The sequence below is a fragment of the Larus michahellis genome, chromosome 4 (genome assembly GCF_964199755.1).
Source record: "Larus michahellis chromosome 4, bLarMic1.1, whole genome shotgun sequence".
Lineage (NCBI taxonomy): Eukaryota > Metazoa > Chordata > Aves > Charadriiformes > Laridae > Larus > Larus michahellis.
The window spans coordinates 18,632,736-18,647,045 of NC_133899.1; the positions used below are offsets into that span (position 1 = coordinate 18,632,736).

At 41.0% G+C, this 14,310-nt stretch overlaps 1 long non-coding RNA gene across 2 annotated transcripts in view; it reads right to left on the reverse strand.

Moving 5' to 3' along the window:
- The window catches only part of LOC141743152 (uncharacterized), a 200,033-nt gene that overhangs the window by 171,884 nt on the left and 13,839 nt on the right, over window positions 1–14,310 (reverse strand). For both annotated transcript variants that reach the window (XR_012586970.1, XR_012586969.1), the window contains exon 2: window positions 11,727–12,010. This is a non-coding gene — a long non-coding RNA (uncharacterized LOC141743152). The remainder of the gene's footprint in view (window positions 1–11,726; window positions 12,011–14,310) is intronic.

Consider the following 14,310-nt stretch of genomic DNA (forward strand, 5'->3'; position numbering starts at 1 on the left):
ACTCTGACCTCTTAAAATACACTGCCCAGCTCAGCCAGAACAGCAGCGATTCCTGCTCTGTCCTGTGACAGAAAGGTCAGGTGCCCACCTTCAGGAGACAAATCAGGGCTCCAGACTCAGAAAGATATAGGAACTTCCTTGTGAAACGGAGTAAGATGCCTCCTCATCTCTTCTGGATTTTGTACTGGCAAGGCGCAGACACTGATTTTGTCCCTTCATGAAGTACCTAACTCTTCCCATGCATGCAGGGATGGCCCTAAGCCAACATGACCACTGCAGTGACATCAGTCCTTGTGCTGAAAGGGAAGCTATGAAGATCATTGCCTTCTAATAACGCTGTTTCCACGTACCTCCCGACCACACAACCCAGACCTTACTCCACTCCAAGTGTGTTAGAAGCATCCCAGACACTTACACAGAAAGCAAAGCCCTAGTGGCATTGACTCACATATTTTCATATATTCCTCACCCACAAAAATCCTATACTTGCAGACACATTAGCACAGAACAACAGTATTGCAATAGGTTTCCAGCACAGAACAACAGCAAATATTGTAATGTTATGAGCAACTGAAGAACCATTCACTTCACGGTTTGGCTTCAGTTTACCATCAGCTTAGAGCTCGCTGGTGGTCAGAGCACCAAAGCCACTGAGCAAGAGGACAGGAATGGGTAATTGAGGGTGGAGGACCATAGCAGGCTGGAATACTTTGGCTTAAACTGATGTGAAACCAGATGCAGTGGTTGCGCCATTGCAGCTCCTGGCTGCAGAGGTAGGGGCAGCTTCCTGCTTTGTTTGCAGTTTTGGGCATCTCTCGACATTTTCTCACACGAGGCACGGCAACGTGCCACACTTGCGTAGCCAGAGCCACTCACGCTGCTGGTATTTTGTCCCAGAAGACTGAAAAAAGAAAGCCATAACGGACAGGGACAAAAACTGGATCCCTGGCAACAGCAACATCCATTCACATTGCTGAAAACAACTCTACTCCTTTAGGAATGTCAGGGCATCTGCATGCGTATTTGTATCTGTTCTCGCTGTTCAAACAAGGACGGTTATCCCGAGGGAGCCAGGGGATGGAGTTTATGGCACTGCTCTTCTCTACTTGCTTCCTGAATTACATTTAAGCAGTCTGGCTAGTTAACCGTTTACTGCTTTAGCATTGAAATTTGGCAAATGAGAAGCTCTTTTTGAAAGAAGATTTTATTGCCATTTTAAACTAAATTTTAAAACAACTCTTGGGGCGACTGTAAATGTGCAATGAATTTATTTCTTCACAGTTAATTCAGTTGCCTCTGCCAACACTGTTTGGTTGCTTTGGGTTTTTTTCTGGATCTATTTATGTTTCACGCAGCCGGTGACCAATATACCTTTATGATCCAGAATTAAGAGTTTTCTTAGAGTTACTGCTATCTATCAAGGAGCAGGAAAGCAACATTAAAAGAAAAAACACCAGTCTTCAATGTGTTCTTAAAGTTACATTTTTCTCTCTAACGGAGGGAAGAAAAAACCCTTCAGCTTTAATATTTTTTTCTATATATTTTCTTCCTCCTAATTACTACTATTGGGGTGCATTCTATAATCTTTTGTGGAAGGGGTTGCTGTTTTTACTCAAAAAGGATAACAATCTGTTACAAATTCAGTGACGGAGAAAGAGGTGCCAACTTTCCTGTAGGTGAAGCATAAAAGTGGTGTCATCAGCTGACCTTAGAAAAAGAGAAAGATTTGTAAGTGACAGAGATCCACATAACCAGGGGCATGAGAGGAAACTCTCCGGCAAAACTGCTTTGAGCTTAATGGTATACGGAGCATCGTGTTGTACGGTCATTTAGACCATGATCTCGAAAGACTCAGCGAGGCTATTTTATGCCGTATGCCATTGAAAGTCAACGCACGGTATGTAAAATTAAACATGAGTAATCCTTTGCAGAACTGGGGCCATATTTAGTTAACCTTTCACAGAAAAAAAAAAATTCTTAAGGTTATTTTCTAAGATTCTATTAAGTCCTGCTGTATTTTAATAGGAATGAGGATTTTGTTTCATTTTTGCCACTCAATATTTACGTGGTTGAAAGGAAAACAAAATATTAATCCAATCTAATCTTTTTAGGATCAAAATCCCAAACAACACATGTGAGAAATGCTGAGGAACTGATAAGCAAGAGGGAAGGTCTTTTATATATAGCCTTGCATACAGTCAAATCCTTTTTAAGAGTCTAACCTTAATGAGAGCTTTAGAGATTAAAAAAAAAGGAAATTTTTTTTTTTTTTTTTGCATGTAGAACACTTTGAAGAACAAGTTGCCTTCAAATTTCTGTCACTGACGACAAGTCAAGGATAACATTAGGAAATCATGATCATAGAGATGACAGAAAAATTAGTCAGAATGTATCATGCTGCCAGATCGATCTGCTTCCCCAAACCAAGAACATGGTCTGGACAGCGGAGAACAGGAAAAACACAAACCACATTTTTAGGACAAGAAACCATCAGAAAGTCGGTGTTTTTTATTTTTAAAAAGTTACAAGCTTTTGATTTCTGTTTTAGTTCTGGTGTTTTGTGGTTGGTTTTGGAGGCAGGGTGGGGAGAGAGAAGGAGAAAGAAAATGCCTGCCCAGTAATAAATCCCAGAGTTTAAAAAAAGGAATGTGCATTTCACCTCAACTGTCTGTCCTGGAGCAAAGGGCCTCTCCCAGGGACTACACTGAGTTGTCCCACACCACCCATAAGGCAGTTCATCATGGCCAAACTTCAGTTTCCCAGTGTTCATCTGAACTGTTGCCTCTACAGCACCTCTGCTTTGGCCACTGAAATAACTACTCTGAGGCACAACTTCTGAGGACACCATTGTTGCTATTCTCTAAGAAAGAGTCCTATCAGGGTGGAGAGTCCGTTTTCTCTTTACTACTGAACCACCTCTTGAAAACAATGATGTTCATTCAAATCAAACTCTAGCTAACACACCTCTAAATCTTTCAATTTGTATTGAGCTACGAACAACAATGAAAAATACAAAAGAAGCTTAAAGACAATGACAGTTGTATTCTAGCCTGATCTCCTAGTTATCTGTGGAAATCTTTAACATACAAACATAAGCTGGAAGAGTCCAAGGAGGTCTCCAGAGAGAAAGCTAACAATGTATATGTGAAAGGAGCCATTATGAGATATAAACATCCTTTTCCAGTTTGACCATCTTTTGTGTTATGTCAGTTCAGTAAACAATGCTCAGGGTGGAAAAAAAAAAAAAAAGTATCTGGGAAGAATATTGTGCATTTAATATTTTTCATAATACGGAACAAGTGTTCTACCAAGATGCCTTCAGGAAGCTGCAATGAGTGATGTCAGTCAAGTAGAAAGAATATCTAAAACTCAATCAACACAAAGGAAGTATTAATTAACCTAGTTTAGGCAACAGAAAGGAAATGTCCTGAACCCTCACGTTCACAAGGTACCCATAGCTGATCAAGACTACAAAGGGAACCTGTCCAGAACAGCCAAAGCAGTTCCGGGTCTGAGCCCAACCCCATACCCATCAGTGATTCCACTTCTGCAAACAAAGGCTTTTCATGGCAAGGGATAAGGACAAATTCATCCCTGCTGACTTTCTTTAGGCAAAGCAGCTAAAGCAGGTTTGGTTCCAAATTTCCATTCTTATATGGGAAATGACGTACAATTTTAAGTCAGGCATCTCAACAAAGTGGCAGTAAAATGGATAGCTGCCTTTGTCCCCGCTACCGCGCTCCTTGTCATACACTCTTCTTGAAAAAGTTATTCAGCAGCTTTCTGACAATGGGTTCTGAAAAGAAATGTGTGATCTGAAGCAAACTGAACGGGGTACTGTTCTTGTCAGAAAGGGATCAAATCCCACGTCAGTCAGAGCACAGCAAACTACCTTCCACTCTGTCAGCTACAATTTGCCTGTTTCCTTCCAGCCAACTGTCCTCAAAAAATAAACATCACCACACAAAAAGCAAATCAAGCTGCAGTACCGCATCAGATTTAGCTTATTCCCAAGTCACCTGTCCCAGATTCACTGGGCCAGATCACTGCATGCTGGATAATAAGGTAGATGAGAACACACACAAGCCACCACAGAGAAGATCATTGCATCCACACTGCCTACTGGAATGAACAAAATTATATATGGCAAGTTTGTAACTCAAGAAATTCATTCTCTTTATTCGCTGACAAAATGGGTTGGACACTGTTTCTCTAAATTGCCTTCCAAATTAACTCATTTTGCAAATTACTTTTCTCCAGGTGGTCTACACATGGCTGATTTCAGAAATACACACATGCGGAATGGTCCTGTAGATTATAAGGCATTGTTTTTGTACAAACTTCCCTCTTGATGGAAAGAAACAAGAAGAAAAGTCATGAGGGCTACTGAAAACTCTCAGCAGGAGAGAGCCAGAGCTGACAGAGACACTAAGACACATTTAAGGTTGCTAAACCTTCTGCTCTTAGGACAAGAGCGGACATGCCCAATTCACGAGTTATTCCTCGGACAATTAAGTAGAATTTATATTTTAATTCCTTGTTACCTTTACAACACCACAGTGGTTGTGCACAGACATAGTTCTAGTTGTGAGGTATGACATTTTTCCCAGTTTATTTAAGTGCTTCCATGCAGGGAGCGGGCGAAGAGCCTTGCAGACTCTGACCTTTCTGTGTCATGTAGCATCCCTTCAGAGTATAGCTAATGCTAGTACGAATACTGGAGTACAGAGGAGTACATGCAAATCCCAGCTTGCGGTCCTGGGAATGAAGTTCTCACATGTTTACAAGCAAAGTCATCAGCTTGAGGTTTTTTGTGTATCATTTTACATGCAAACATACATAACTAACTAGAGACGTGGAAGGTAATAGTGCCTCTTGCTGTTAGAAGACCGGCACACATATATTATTTGAGTGATTAACAGATCACAGAGAACGTGCCCCACTTTGACCTCTCCAAAACCGAGCTTTTTCAGTCCATTTCAGATGGCCATCCTATTGCTTTTATGATTAAGGGAGAATTCTGGTACGTTCAGTTCTACTAAAGATATCTAATTATCTACTCTGAATATATGTATAAACACAGTGCCAGTGCCCAAAGAGGATTCTGTTTGATGACTGTCCTGTAATTCACAGCCGTATTTCGTGCATCATTGTTACAATTCAAGTAAGAATAAGTCTTCATGCAACATAAATACGTATATATTTATTACCTGGATTCCAATATTAGATATTGGAATGCTGAACTGTTTCTTGGTGGGATCTTGGTGCTCAGGAAGCCGGGACTTTGCCCATTCTCCGTGGGCACGAATTGGAGGAGACACCTGTCTCCTTACACCTGCCCGTTTAACTGGAGAGGTTCACAAAGCTGGCAATCGATCCCTACAGTTCAAATTATTGCCAACAACATCAACAAGATGCTAAAAAGGCTACTCAGTGACCAATCTAACCTCTCTCATTTGCTTTGTCATTCTCAGGTCCCGTCTTAAATGACTCAATATTTCTTCCATTATTCACATTTGGCAATGGTACTATACTGAATGGGAGTAAACTGCTATTTGTTTCAGCTTTACACTGTTGTATCAAGCTAATTTCTCAAAGGTATTTGAAGAAATGTTCTTTTCCAAGATACTGAATATACTCAACTAACTGTCTGCGAGCAAAGACAATAAGGTATCTGAGTAGGTCAGCTATTTTACTCTTCCCCGCTACATTACAAAAAACCCACAACACAATAAATGCTAAAGCTGAGTGCAAGGAGCAAGTTCAAAAGTGAAATGTTCCCAAAATCCAGTAGGTATCTGTAACAGCAGGTTTCACTTAAAGTGGATATCACTTTACTGGTTTTAACAAACTTCAAAGTAAGTGTCCTAATGCTACTCATTTTGTGTGTCTGTTTTACATCAGTCACAATTCTGTACCACGGTTTCACTTCTTCCTGATACTTATCATAAATTTTTGTAACTGGAAAGCACACTTAGTGTATGGATTAAATTAAGAATGGTTTTACAAAGCAGCATGATAGCAGACATTTATGTTATTAACTCACTTTTTTTTACATATCTGCTGATATGTTGTTAGAGCATGTTAAAATATGGTATGGTAATCCATACCACATACATCAGCAAGATAAATACTTTTAACTAAAATAGAATCAGAAATCGGTTTTATGGGGCTCAGTTTCAAGTCACTGAAATGTAGGGAAAATTTTCAAGTAAAACTATTAATTTTTAATTCATTATACCACTTTAATTCAATGGAAAATGACTAATTTTAATAAAACCAAGCGTCAATGCTGATGGTGAAATCTTATACACGCAGAAAGTTAGTCTCCTAGGAACGCAGCCTGGGAGCGATATCTTGGATACTGAAAAGATATTCCCCAACGTGGAAGTTTTACACTATTTGCCTGCAAATGGAGTGTCCTGGATGATGCATAGCCCTTGGTCCTTCTCACCTTGAGAAGCAAGACCACGTGCAATGTCTGCATATACAGGGCAGCTTAGGGGAGTTAAGCACACCCCTGCCAGTGAACTCGCACAGGCCCTGTGCGCCAAAGTTCCTTTAGAAAAAGTCAATCCCAAAAGAAGTGTTGTGGGTCTATTTTCCATAAGGAAAAGTAAAGCAACAAACGAAGAAGATTTGGGTGTAGAGTACTGCCCTGATTCTCAGTTATAACTTGTAATTATGCTACCAAGTCCCCTCAGTCTTCTTCCAAAACTAACACCGTTGGGCTCCTCCAAAGACCTTACTGTTTTGGGGTAGAGAATGGCCAGTGCAAAGAGCGTAAACTGCATTTAAAGAGCTGTCATTAAAGGGACTTAGCACATCTGGCACACGAGGCACTTTGAGTTCAGACATAGCCTTGAAGACGTGATAACAACATAGTGACCAATGGGGAAAAGGCACACCATAGGCTTTGCTAATGGGACACAAAACTGTCCCATTTTTTCAGTCACATTCCTTCAGGTGCCAGCATCCCTCAGTGCACTCAATCCAGCAGCAGGGCAGAGCAGCAGAAGTACATTTTGCTCCATTTCCTATGCCTTTGGTTCAGTCTGGGTAGGATATTCACTGCTGTCATTCAAAACTTCCCTTGTTTCATCCTGAAACCTAGTTTTTCCAAGGCTAAGGAGCATGTCACTAAGCGGTTGTTTGCAAAACATTTTTGACCTAGAGAACCTTTTTCCCCAACCACCTCCCAAAATGTCGACTCATTAACAGATCGTGTAATTAAATCTACTGTAAAGCCTGTAATTTTGCTAGAAATACTTGATTGTGCCTGGGCCAGCTACCCTGTGCCTCCTCTAGGATATGCACACAATTGCCAGTCACCAAGGATCAGGAGCAGTCACTTCTAGAAGAGAAGGTAGAAACCTTCTTGGTGATCTCAGAAGCAAATGGTCATACCAAGGCAAAATTAAATTGTTCCTTAAGGCTGTAACAGAAACCAGCCATCAGAGCTTATTTTAGGAGCATTTCGTTCATCTAACAGTATGAAAAAGAAAGGCTGAAATCCATTAGAAGGAAAAATTTTAGCAGGCACACGCATATTTGGGCTGCAAGACTGAAACCTGTTGCATTCCCCTCTCCTCTTCCCCCTCACTACGTGGGTCTCATCCCTGGAAGCAGGCAGAGGTCTCAGGAAGGCTGAGAGTCTCCTGTACAAACACATACATCATGCCACGGTGTCACATAGTCACCTGCCTTTATTGTAGCAGCTATGCCTCCAAGGACTTACGTGGAGGGACCTAATGAATAGCAGACTGCACCAAGGCTGCAGTGTTCAATGCCAGCTCTGCCACCAGCAGAACTTGACCACAGGCCAGTCGATCTCCCTCCTTCACGTGCAAAGAGAGGGGGAACAAAAAAAAAAAAGAAGAAGAAAAAAAAAAAGACTCTTCCTCCTTGCAGAGGTCCTAAGTGCTGCCAAGTCTGATCTGCAGTACAGGCAAAACAAGGAACTTTGACTACAAAAAGCTAACAAGATCTTTTAGGTAGCTATTACCGCTCTTTGTCTCCATCCGACACCCTTTAAATGAAATTGCTGCTGGAGCACCAGCTGATGGTACAACAGGAATATAGCCACAGCATGAACATGCAGAATGCCCCATAGCAGGAATTGTAATTGTTTTCCTGTGCCCTCCTCCAAGTACAGTATTTAAAACTGTCAGACATCAGCAGTTAGACACATCCAGAAGTCATAGCTGCCCCCATCCAGGAGGAATTATGATTTATTGTAAGTTTGAGATTATACAACAGTTATTTAGTCATTTTAGAGTACAAACAACTACTTTAATAAGCTTACAGATAAGTTATTAGTGCGGTAGAGAACTCCTTTGAAACAGTAATTTAATTACTCCCTCCCTTGAAAAATCTACAACATCTAGCACACATAAAAGGAGGCATCTCACGTACTAACTTGTCCGACAGTTATAAAAGTATAGGGAGACATGAAAAGAAGATGCTGAAATATGTATAACCACAGAGTTCCACCATAATAGGAGTCAAAACGATAAGATATCAAGGATCTTCGCAGTCTTTAAATACCGCTAGAGGCCACATAAAAAAAACAAAACCAAAATTGTTTTCGACTGCCTGTATCAGTACTTTGACTCCTATTTAGACTACGTGTTTTTCAGGGGCAGAATCATCTCTCTCAGACTCAGGCTGGTCCACATACCAGGCCCCTAACCCAGAACTAATGCCCCTAGATGAGTTACTGCAATATCTGTACCTATTGGTATCTATCTATATAAATAAAAGAATGCTAATAATAAAGAGAAATCAGTTGCAGGTCATACCCCCTTTCTGTACCAGCACATCTACACCACCAGCAGCACGCCTTCAACAGACAAAGCACCTAGATGTGGTGCCTCAAGGTGCAGTAGTGCAGGGCTCACCACACGCCAACCACCCGGTTTTACAGCCGGCTCAGACACAGCATTAGCAGAAGCCAGTGTGGCCATATCCACACCATGTGTCAGGCCAGCAGCTACAGAACCCCTTTTTCTGCTCGCCTTTGAGCTTTTGTTTCTGCCGCTTGTTCCTAGGAATGACTTTTTTCTGACCTGCAGAGCCACATGAACAGGTGGGGACATGAAGATACCACAAGCCAGAAAACTTGCACGAGTGACGTAAGGTGTAAGTTCAATTCAAAGAGTAAAGACAATGCTTTCAAAAGCAGAAGTTCATCCAGTCTGTTTTAAAATGGAACACCAATGCCAGACTTATTTATTTTACACACTGGTTTAGGCAGAAAGCAATTGTCATTGTCAGCATTTGAATCCATTCTAAGAGAAGTTTGAGATGTGCATCCCCTCAAATATGGGTGAGTTTCTCAGATACACCGTGGCTAGAACTGACAGACAAAATTATATAGACAGTCCTGTGTTATATAGAACACAATTGATCCGAATGACCTCCCCAAAGGTTATATCCTGGTGCTACGCGTACAATAAAACATCATTTCCTGGCTCAGAGACTAGTTCTGGTGCCCATATGGCTTGTACTAACCAACCCACACAGAGAGACTTACTGTTTGGAGATACCTGCTTGCATGTGTAATTCATGCCGTATACACTACATCGGTAACAGTTAACATGTACTAAGTGCACTAACGCTTAACAAAGAAAAATACTGCTTTGTGCCCAATATGAGGGAAACAAACACTTTGAAAGCAGATACATTCCTCAAAGACAAAGCATGTTACAGTAAATATCTATTCCTATTAACTAGGAATGACTCCATTTATGCCTATGTTAGAATTCGGATAACTTATGTGCAAATTTATATTTTCTTTTAAAAATAGGAAACGTCATCATCATTCATCGCTAGGTCTTCAATAAAAACTACTGAGCATTTGGACCGCAACATCCTGCCTATCAGTATACATGAAGAGGAAGAGCAGTGCTAGACAAGAATTTAGCAGCCCCTGACTACACAATGCACCCTCACACTAAGCTCCTCATCCACAGACACCATAGGATACACAGTCCTTGGTTTTCCCATGGAAAGTCTCTGGGGAACAAGAACTGCTAGCTTTTAATAAAAGGAAGGGAAAGTGATGCAACTGTGAGACAGTAAACATCTTTGGCAACTGTCCCATATAACTTTCCCTGGGCTTTCATTGTCTTACAGTCTACAGAACTTACTTTCTTGTTCTTACTATCTGTGCATCCAACAGTCACCCAGAGCCCTGAAGGACTTCAGGTGACCAGCATGAGGCAATACAAACTGCTACATCTTTAGGGATAACCCTTGAATTCAGTCTCTATTTTGATCAGTGCACCAATAAACGATAAGTCTTACACTGACCACCATGACAAGCGCTCTAGCTGTACCAAATTCAGCATGTTACAAGCTTCATCGGATATTCAGTTGCTTTCCTTAATCAGCCATCACCAACTGGACCCCACTCAAATCAATCTTTCATTCATGACTCAGCTGACATCAGGTACTAGGGAAAGCAACAAGCTTTCACTGATTTGGTCAAAGTAATTGCCCACAACCCAATAATTTTATCATCGGAGATACTGTCACCAATTCTCTCAGGGGCCCCATAAACTTAAATGACTATTCAGGTAAGGATCAGCAGATTTCCACATGATGCAAACCTCAGAGAGAAGCATCCTGGGAACGCCAGTAATCACAGTCACTCTCTCCTCCCACCTGTAGGCAAGGCAATACCACAAGGTACAGAGAACTGGGCAATAACGGCAAAGGTACTTCTTGCTCCAAACACTCATAAAATTACACATAAAAGAAAGGGAAGTCATCCAAAGAGAGGAAGATGTAGCAAATTCTTTCATTATATTTTTATATTTCAAGTTTATGGTGGCAAAATTGAGAGCTTATGCAATTCATTTGGATGTAGGGCCTCCATCTGTCCCAGAGACAAGAGCTCTGTCTCTAATTGTAAGATTAGGTACTTGCAATATTACTTCAAAGAAATTCTTGACAAATGTTTTGTCAACATTTCTGAACTCAATATTTGAATGAGCCTTCTGTAGAAATGATATATAAACAAACAAACCTGGTATGATGAGAACCTAATCTTAACACTCAAGAAAATAATTATATGAGGCAAGGAATTCTGGATTTGTTCTAAACACTAAACATTTTTTAAAAGTAATCTACTTTTCAGGTGAATTTTACTGGAAATATTTTACAAATTTGCAGTTTTCAAAAGACAAACCAAATGCTGACTTACAGGATACAGTGAAAGACTGGATTCATTGGTGGAAGCTGAGCATTTGAGACACATTTTAGTGTCTTTTTTTAAATTCAAGTAGGAGAGTTCACTGGCTGTGTAATAGTTCCTCCCAAGGTAATTTGCTATGATGCTAAAAATGGTCCCAGAATATCAGAGGCAAGATTTTATTTTACGATAAAACTAAAAAGCATATAAATTATAGTTGGCAAAATAACCAAGGATAACGCTAATTTATGTAAATATGTAGTATACAATACAAAGAAATATTCATTTTTGAGGAGCATATAATAAGATTAAAAATCCTGCTGATTAAAGGAAATAGCTTTTTTAATGCATTTTGGGTTAGATGCAGAATGTTTCCAACATGAAATAGAATTTTGCTAAATCCAAAATATAAATAAAAGAAAATTAAAGAATCAATTAGAAACAACAAGCTGTATTTCTGATCACAGCCAAGAACACAAATCAGATAAGATAAAAAGGAATTTTATATCAAGTATTGTCTATCACCCACCTCATCTGCCTGTGTGATCACAACTTCTGGGATGCTGCTGCTGCTGTCATCTTTTCATCTTCATGCTGAGCTTCTTCTGTTCCTCCATGAACCGATAGATCCGAAGAACCACAGTCTAGCACTTCACCAACACGCTCCTCATCTTCTGGAAAGCCAACGCTGACTGAAGTCTCAACGCTTTCTACAAAGGCTGACAGGGACTCTTTGTTAGCACCATGCGCACTGTCAGAGGTTACCTGAGCCTCGTCAAAGGTCTGGTGTCTCAGGATGACAAACTTTGTTCCCTGTTGAACAAAGAAAAGACAAGACATAAAAGGGCCTTTCAATAGGACAGTGACTTCTTTAGCTTTGCCATGAACTATTTTTGATACATAAGGGAGCCTAAGCATGTACGATGCCGGAGAGTATAACATTTCAAAGCTTGTACGGTATCTTTCTCAGGGAAAGGATTCTGCAAAACAAAATTATTACAGCAACATTCATCTATTTCCACAGAGAAATCCTTTACACACCAAGAAAAGAAACCCGCACACATTCTGTATCAAATAAACAAGCAAGTCTCAGCAAGAGGAGGAATCTTTTGAACGCGCTCACTACTACCACAAGGCTCCGACTACGCTCCCAAGTGGGAGCATCGCAGGGATTTCCCCCCTCCCCCCACAAACACCTGGTGCGGGCTGCTGCTCACAGCGGCAAACTGAGCTACACAGCTCCGTAATCCGCCAGGGAAACAGGTTCGGCTGTCGAGGAGGGACGTCAGAGAGGTATTGGCACTACACTTAAACTCATCTCATTAGCGTTGTGTTTATACACAAAATACAACACATTACGCATCCAAGTAATTCAAGCTCAGGGCAGTGTTATTAAACTCCTTCCTTTCCCACATATTTGATGTTCCTTCTCCCACCAAACTCCAAGTTTCGGCATTGGAAGGATTCTCATCTAGAGCGTGCAGCGTCCATCTCTTCTGTAGCCTGCAAACATTTATTGCTGGACATGTGTGAAAATGCAACCCTTTTATTTTTTAAAATGCAGGCCACAGATATGCTATGCAACCCTCTTATCCAACATTTGATTATAAAGAGAAATTATTTCATCACAATTATTACTCTGTTTCTGCTCTTAGCTTTTGACTAAAGTAACTTGACATTACTTTTTTTTTTTTCCTCTCCAAAAAATTGGCAGAGTATGCCTTTCCAAATGACACAGGACATAATTTACTACAAAAGGGAAATGTTCTGTGACTAAAATGACATAATGTTGATTTCCATGCAAAGCATGGTCTCAAGGATTTACAGAAAAGACAAGAATGACCACATATAAGTCTAGAGTTTCACTTAATAAATCTGTGTAGCAGATTTACACCGGTCAGCTCTGTACCCCAGTAAAGCCATGATGATTACTCTTCATTCAGAGACCAAAACTGACATCTGCATTTGGGGAGAGTTCAGCTCTTTGGGAACAGCAGAATAACCTCGAATGTGTGCAAAACTCATCCTGAGGGAGCATCACCACAACACAATGAGCGAGTTCCCCTTCCATAACAGTAAGTTAGCAAGGTATAAATGTTCACTCCTTTATGTGTGCTGCCTAGCATTAAGGTTACTGCTTATAAAGCAGCTGTGCTGATTAAAATCTAAACACCGGGTACTGTTGATCTACTACGTTTTCATGGTAAAACTTGCAATTACGTCAATCTTTACCCACAAAATCAGCATAAACTCAGATTAGATCCATCCAGTATTTCCTCAGGATGCTGCAGATGCCCAAGTGCTTCTGATACATTCAGAAAAGCAATGCACAAGTTGCAGGACCAGCTCAGTTTCTCAGAAACAGGTCCAGTTCAGTTCCCGCCATCCACCAACATAGATACTGGAGAGCAAGGCCTCCCTGGGCTGTGGTGTGCAATAGCAATGTTGTAGCTGTGACAGAGTAAGGCTATGAGTGAATAAAAGCTTGTAAGAAGCAGCATTGTCTTTTCCTAAGTAACTGATGCAGCAAGTTCTGAACTGGCAAGCTCCTGGTCACAGAAGTCCTCCTCCAGCTCTGGATCCAAAACGTCAAGCTGAAGACAGCGAGGAACTAATAGTCTGAAGGAAAAGCTTCCTGAGTCATCTAGGACTAACTAGGGCTGGGTTGCTACCAAAAGGTTTCCAGCTCTCCTCACTCTCAAGTTAAAAAAAAAAAAACAAATCAATGAGGCAGGAAAGAAAAGAAGAAAGAAGATTTCACAGCAGAGAAAGAGGAGGAGAAAGAAACATTATGCCAGTTAGTTAAAAGCTCTCTCTGCTGAACATTCCCCATGGCCTGACTAGCAGCAAATAGCTGCTTGAGTGGAGTCCTTGGCTTTCCTGTCTCAGTCCAGGTGGTCTTGGAGCACCCTGGTGCACTGCACTTCACTGCAGAGCACCACCAGCTACCTGCTCATAGGCAATAACTGGCGCAAGACAGAGAAAAAGCCGCGGTTTCCTCTCTAATTAGAGACAAACTCCATGCATCAGGTTCAAAGGAGTGCGATGCCCGACAGATACTCTGCTTGCATACAGAACAACGGGCATCTGCCCAAAATCTCCCATTGCACAGG